Source organism: Plasmodium inui (genome assembly GCF_000524495.1).
Source record: "Plasmodium inui San Antonio 1 unplaced genomic scaffold supercont1.56, whole genome shotgun sequence".
Lineage (NCBI taxonomy): Eukaryota > Apicomplexa > Aconoidasida > Haemosporida > Plasmodiidae > Plasmodium > Plasmodium inui.
The window spans coordinates 41,339-49,348 of record NW_008481890.1 but is presented as its reverse complement, the minus strand read 5'-3'; positions in this window follow the sequence as shown (position 1 = coordinate 49,348).

The following is an 8,010-nucleotide window of genomic DNA, read 5'->3' as shown; positions in this document are numbered from 1 at the left end:
CATTTCCCAGTAATATCTAGCTTTTAACATACTTTTCCTTACTTTAATGATCTAAGCCTCTGCCTCTTGTTCTGCCAATATCTGATGGCTTCCTAGGCTGTTGCTCTATCTTTTCTTCTCTTCTGTGGCTTCATACAGCTTTCTTGAAGGACAAGGCCTGTTGAATCTGTCTGTTCCCAGTTTTGGTAGGGCTTGAAGCTTCCTCATTTAGTCCTCCCACTCGGCCTCTTATCTCAGGAAGTTTGTTCGGTCCCACCCACTGATTGTGCTTTTCCTTGATTGGACCTTGGCTGCCTCGTCCTTCATAATTGCTTCAGAGGAGAATCATTCCCCTATCTTAACTTCAAGGCTCTGTGACTCCTCCCCTGTCCCCTTGCTGTTTCCCGGGGGTCTTGATACGATGTTCGCCTGCTTGTAGGTGTATTCGTGTTTCCCGTGTTCCCTTATTCACTATATGCCTCTATGGGGTTCATCCTTACCCTCTAGGGATTTTAGAGACTTTTACTTAAATATGCTTGTGTCCGCTGGATTCTTTCTCATTTGTCTTATCTTCTCCTGCTGAGGTATATTTATTCCATACTTCAGTTGATTCTACACTCTGGTGTCTTGAGTCCAACCATAGTATGCCACTCACTTCTTGTCAGTCCCTCACTCAGCCTCAGGGGCCTCCCACTCCTCCGTACTCTACAGGATTTTGGTTCGCCATGCTTTCATTCTTAGAGATTTGAATTTGCCCTGTGTCTCCGGTTCCTGTTCCCGGGCTTCCCCGCTTGTTGGCCCGTCATAGTCTGTTCATTCAGGCGCAGCATTCAGTATTACTCTGACTACTTCTTTGTTTCGTCATCTTTGTTTCCTCTTTCAGTTGTCCCTATTACAGCCGGATTTGGATCTTCTAACCCGCCCTCCTCGGTACGGTTCCCTTGTGCTTCTTTTTTCTCCTTCCTTCAACTTCCTCCTCTACGTGAGTTCCGGATCTCATAGGGTATGCCTGCTTGGTCTGCTGCTTCTGAGGTTGAAGTCCTGTATTTAGAGAGTTCTAATCCGCCCCTCTATCTACATAGATCTTCATATCAGTCTTTTTCCCTCTTGGTTGCCTCTTTCAAGGGGTCCCTTAGGTGGGTTCGGGATACCTTGGGTGGATAGTTTTATTTAACTTCCTTATATTCCATACTTAGCTTTCATGTTCGCTCCTTATCCTTTGTAATTTCTTTATTTCTAATATACTCACTCCCTTTCTGGCCATAAGTGTCCAGTCCGTAGGTGTCTGACTCTTTCCTAGTACATACACTACTATTTCCTCTACGGCATATCTACTTCTACCTGCTTTGGCTTCAGCTTTGCCTGTCACTCTACTAATAAGATATATTCCTAACTAGGGTATTTTATTTTTGGGTCATGGATTTCCCCTACCTGAGAGGATTCTTTTGGCCTTCCACTACCCTAGGGGTTTTATAAACTCGATGCTGCTCCTTTGTGCCTCCTGGGGGTGCTGCTACATTAAGTATGCTTCCTTTCCATCGGCAGCGCCCCCGATAGGATTCTTCTGTATACTTCTCATATGCTCCATTGTGCTAGACGGGCACCTGCCTTCATAATCTGGATTCCTTCTGCTGTTTCTATGCTGCCTTCCATTTTACTTCCTCGATTGCCTGCCGCATTGTGCCTGGGGGTGTGCCTCGTTTGCTCATTAATTAGTGTATATTCATTCTCCTAAAGTTCCTGCTCCGATCGGTAGTCTTATACGCAGCAGCTTTGTAGACAGGTGAATCCTCCTGCCTGGGAATCTAGGGTGACGCCCTCTTGCCCAAGTCGTTAAGGCGCTTCATCCGTGCGGACATCCTGTGTCACGAGACCCTGCCCGTGTCATACTCTTCTTCTCCACTCAATGTGCCCTACTTATTCCTCCATTTCGTTAGGGCATAATTTCTATATTCTCTTCCGCATTTTTTCCTATTTCCTGCGTCTCCGTCTCTTGCACCTTCTCCCTCCCTGATTTAGATTAGTCGCTATCTTTAGATTTTTAACCACTATTCGGAGCTTTGTCTGTACCTTCTCTTCTTTCTGCTTCTTCGTTTTTATAATGTCACGACTGGTTCTGCTGTATTACCCTCCTGGATATTTCTTATAGCAAGGAAAATTGCATCTAACGCACAATATCTTCTATCCAGTCATTCAAACACTTATTTTTTGGGGATCTGGGGATTAAATACATATTATGATGAAATATTGAAACATAAGAAGCTTTTGGATCATTCATAGGATCCCCACAACAACTTACCAATAATTCGGGACATCTCTCTTAATTAGTCAGGTCCAATATCACACACTACCTTTATAAAACTATTTTACTCATTATTAATGGAGAGATTTGTTGGATCAGGTGTTAGAGATCCATATATCATCACACCTAAGACTGATATAAAAATCATTTCACTGCCTAAATGATTGTGTAGTTATTCACTTCTTCTTATTTCTCAGAGGAACTTCATAACTCTAGGGTTCCGGTAGACTTGTTCATAGGATAGGTTCTCATTTTATTAAAGGAATTTAGGCATAGTATACTTTTATACTTGTTTAAACATAAAAGGGGTTATGAATACCACTTGACATTCTACATCCTCCTTTGGTGAATAAGAAGACGCTCGTTATAGCATCATCTATAGTCTTAGATACGAACAAAAATGAAGTTATTGTACGACCTATAATACTTCATGAGGTCAGCACAGATTCAAGATATTACCTCTTTTTATTCCTCTGTCCATATATTAGAAAACATGAAACCCTTGTTTTCATATATCCATTTTGTCAGAGGGAAAGTTCTGCTGCTCACATTATTCCTTATGTGTCACCCCTACTGTGTTTCTGGGTTCTATGCTTTGGGTGTAGTGTCTAATTTTCATCCCCTGATCCTCCTGGCCCGTGTCCTCTCTTCTTGTGTTGTCTCTTCTGTATGTATTAATTATGTACCTTTCCTTTTAGGCATTTCCACTTTGACCGTCATGTTGATATCTCCACTGGTTTGTGGTGTATCATATGGTCTTATAAATATCTCTCTCCGTTCTTTGAAGTAGATAATTTTCTCAAATATGTCAGCTGTATTCGTATATATATTCTATTATAGTCATCCGCTCCTATATGGTTGCTCCCCCTCGCTTTTTAGATTAATGATTCTTTAATATCTTATGTGTATTCTTATTCTTATGCTTATTTTATCCCCTTCGCTCTTTCGATGTTATTATTATTCCTAACTCTCCACAAGAAACAGCTCGTTTTATATAGTACAATTCCTTCTATAATTTCCTATTCCTTTGTAGGGTATAACAAGTCTAATCTTTCATTTTACATAATTGTTACATTTTAATAGTACCGCATCGATTTCGAGTCCTGTTAAGAGGAAAATACTACAGATTAAAGCAGGTGTGCGAATCTTCCGTAATCATTGTTTCTTAATAGTACCCGGATAATTCTTGAATCTATATTACAATAATATTGAGAGGGAATAATCACAGTTCACGACGTATTACTGTACTTACAATGTTACTTCGCCTATAAGAAGTTCTTCCTATATATATGCACCCTTGGTATGTTGAAACCCTCTTTAGTGATAGTATCCCTCAGTTTCTTATACAGCATGAATAGCCTTAGGATTGGTATATGGGTATTCCTGGAATGGAATTATTTTACAAGCCAGTGTATTGGTGAAATGGTATGATTCTTACAACTGTCGTCCTCCTCAGGGAATTCGACTTTCTAAACCTTTGTATTATCTTAAACAATTTTCCACCTCACACAGCACTTTACTACATAGAATATTACCCTTGACAGAATCTTATCCTCTAAACAGTTGTTGTAAGGCCGATTTTTAGAGTTAATACAAATATACCGCAGGCATCTTGTAGTCTTCATATCTGTGTAAGGCTCAGTGATTGGAATCCCTCCAAGAATACCGCTGCATCCACTCTATTATCTCTTACTAAATATCTCTTTTTAAATTAGGGTGCCCCCTGCCTTAAATCTTGAAGACTCCATAATAGAGACTCTCGGGATTCTCCTACTGTTTAGGCAGTGATACTCTAGAGAAATGTCTCCTTCTCACATACTTAATAATGGTCGCGAAAAATGTACTCCTTATATATTAGTTTTCCAACGAAGTGTATATCCTTCGCCTCATTCTATTCTTCAAAGAATAGCACCCGTTGGCCTAACTCTTTCATATAAACGTATTCCAGTCATAGTCATAGAACCCGCACGATTATGTTCCTGATATCATCGTTCCCCATCAAGATATGTTATCTTCAGCCAATAATAGTCTACAAATAAAAGAACTGTAAAATATGAACCTGGTGGAGAATAATATTCAGGAGACATATATACAGTACACAAAATAATACTGGAGGTATAGACGCATGGTTCATATAATAGGGCTTTATGCTAAGCGTACATTCTACAGGCCCGTAGTCCTGAGGGGAGCGATATTTTTTAAATAATACTACAAATAGATCATTATTCCTCAATTAGTCACGTTCTCCAATTAGTGGTATCTAAAACGCTATGTTATGAGGCCTTCACATAAAAGCATTCCTGCGACACTGTACATTACAAACAACATTTCCACTAGAATACTTGCATTGTCCATATGCAAGTATTTCTTCCTCTATTGTATTACTCCGCCAATAATACATTCGACACAGCTATAGCGCTTGCAACTGCGCGTGATTAATGGCTTGCTCTTTTCTTTAGAATGTAGCCCTCAATTCTTCACATAATACTATTTCATAGAGATCTATACTCATCAATGACTGTTGTCGTCCAAAGAATAGGAACTGAAAGTTGGAACACATAGCTTGCAATTCACACACTTTTCCATTTTCGATGGGCATATTGTAGGAAAATCCTTATCTTTCAAAGGACGGTTCTTGAGAATATCCGTATCCCTCATACAATACTGTACTTTGAATTTCATTGCACTCCACAGAATGGCTTTTCTTATTTTCCCTTCTCCTTAGATATCACATGAGTGCAGGGACAATAATTTCTTTCAAATGAATGTGCTATAAGCTCTGTCTTAGTTGTAAAATATTTTCCTTTCCTTACAATAACAGCATAAGCGGTAAACCTATACAATAATATTCCCGATACAGCTGTATTCTTTACCAGCATTGACACTTTAGACACATGTGTACTGTTTATATCATCATAACTTTCCTATAATAATACAACAGGTATATTTGTTTATTTCATTTAATTCTTTTATTCATACAATATCAATGTAGGAATGGACGACGGATAAAGATAACGATACGGCATGCAAGTCCACACCCTTTAAATCATAGTACTCCCTGTACAGTAGTATTCACTTTACAATGTTATGCCTAATATATCAATACTTGGTATACATTCGCACTATTCCTATAATAGTACTCTGGGAATATCAGAACTGGAAGGCAATAAGTAATTTTTACACAATACTACTTCACACGCCCCTGTACACTTCCTGCAAAGGTACCCTGCTAATAATATGGGTTTACACATTATACGGCTGTTAATATAATAACACTCCAGAGAGTGCTATGAATTCCGGAAGAGGGTGCTTTTCCTATAATAGAAGCCTAAACAATAGGCCATGAAGTTCCAAGGTTTTCAATAACTCTGGTCTTTCGATATCCAGAATCCGACCAAAATTGTGCACTCCAAGACATCACACTAGGGAGATATGAGTACACTCACAAGATTGCGCCGCAGATCATCCGTACGTTTTATACAATTATGCCCCTAAATGGACAGTACTTTGCAGATATCAGTATAGATCAACCATTAATACATTGATATAACAGTACTACGAGAATTTCCGCATTCGTCATCATGGGAAATGGAGACACCTGTATACTTCCTTCTCATCTGCCCTTGTAGAATATGCATGCACTTCATAGAATATTCCCCTACGAATAATGACACACCTCGAAAATCAGTATTCTTGACACTATAATAAGGTTAACATTGTAGTGGCCCTGGAATAGCTCTACTGCTTAGACATTATGATTGGAGGCCACCTGTCGGATCTGCAGAATGACCCAACTCATATCATCCAGCCATTAAACCAACATGACAACCCTTCAAATAATGCTATTCCAAGGACAGCTGTACTCATCAGGACAAACTATTCTGTACATAACAGTAGTGTTCTTCATGTAATCGTGCAATTCACACATCCATGTGTCCTACACAAAGGTACCCTCTATACGGAGGTACTACGGCAATTTCCACACGTTGCGTAATGGTGGCACCTGCTCATACGGCACAAAGCTAAGTCATAAAATCTACACTCCCCCTTACTTTACTTAATAATGTTGGCTTAACTCTGGCACTGATCAAATGGCGTCGTACCAGGCATATCAGGCATCTTTAGATATAAGTGCTACACATATATCTGTACTGTCTCCATAAGAGTACTGCAAGTCGTGAATACTCCTTCAGCGAATATCCTGTTCAAATGGAAGTATTATCCACACGAGAGGTGTGTAAACGGGAAGATACTCCTTTCACACCATTACTCTCCAAAAAAATCGTACTCCAAAGGTTATCTTACTCATAAAGGCAGGAAACTCCACACATCATCGTTCCGTTAGTATAGTACCACTCCAGGTGATCCATATAGCTCCACTACTAATACTTTCATAGAACAGTACTATGGGGACTTCTGGACTCCTCACCATTGAGTATCTACAGGTATCAGTAGCTTCTAGACAATAGTTATCCTGGAATATCAATGCAGTCCACACAACACTCCTATTCATATAGTGAAGGCATAGACCTTGAATCCTTCACATATACTAGTACATGGATGAGAGTACTCCTCACATAATAGTAGTACACGTATAACCCCGCGCATCACTACCAAGGAAAATCGACACCAGTATTGTACAAATAATGGTACTCCAAGTGCACTTGTCCTTTTCAAATACCAATACAATAATGGTGTCAGTACTTTCCAGATATGAGTATTACGGGCAACTCGGTACCTCCCATAGACAGTAGAACTGAAGGATATCCATATCTCTTACGCATATGTGCTCCTCGAATAATAGCACTGCAGGCGCGATGGAACCCTTCAGATAACACTCCTCTAGAATATCATCACATTTCACATAGTACTGCATTCAGCATGTCAGTGAAGTCAGCAGAATGGCACGCTCCATATACTCACTCTCTTCACATAGAATGAACACTGGTATACTCGTGCTCCTCAAATAAATCTGCTCCATAAAGTTTGGAGGGTTCAGATCATTTAGTTTCTCCTAAATTACTTGTATTATTCCTCAACCGCCATAAAATGATATCGCTGGTATAGGGGTATACTTCACAACCATGGACACCTGCCATATATTCCAGCGGCTTCAACATTTGTTCTCCTTATATAATACTACAACACATATATCTGCAAACTTCCTCCAATGATTTCATTCATATAATAGTATTCCTGAGACACACATACAAAGTAGAAATAATATTAGCTTTTGCAGGTTAGTACTATTTAAATCATAGTACTCCGAGCAGAGTAGTACTCATCCCCATGATGCTATTTCTTCCATATCAATATTTTGCACACATGCAGACTATTCATATGATAGTACTCTGGGAATATCAAAACTTGAAGTTAAAAAGTTATTCTGACACAGGCATAATTTAATGACATCGGTACACTTGTTATAGCGGTGCTCTTGAAGTCATGGAGTTTGAGGCGATGCACTACTCCTAATATAATAATACTTCAAGGACTGATACAGGTTTCACACAGTAGTTTTGTGCGTATAATAAAGGCTGAAATCCTGGCCTTCGAAACTCTTATCCTCCAGATAGTTCTGCTTCAGGCACATCCATAATCTGCACACAACCTCGAGCCTAAATGACAGTACTACACACATATGAGTATACTCACAAAATATGGTTTCCGATTATGCATACCTCCCACGGAGCTATTCTATTCAGAAAACAATGCAGAACAGATATTAC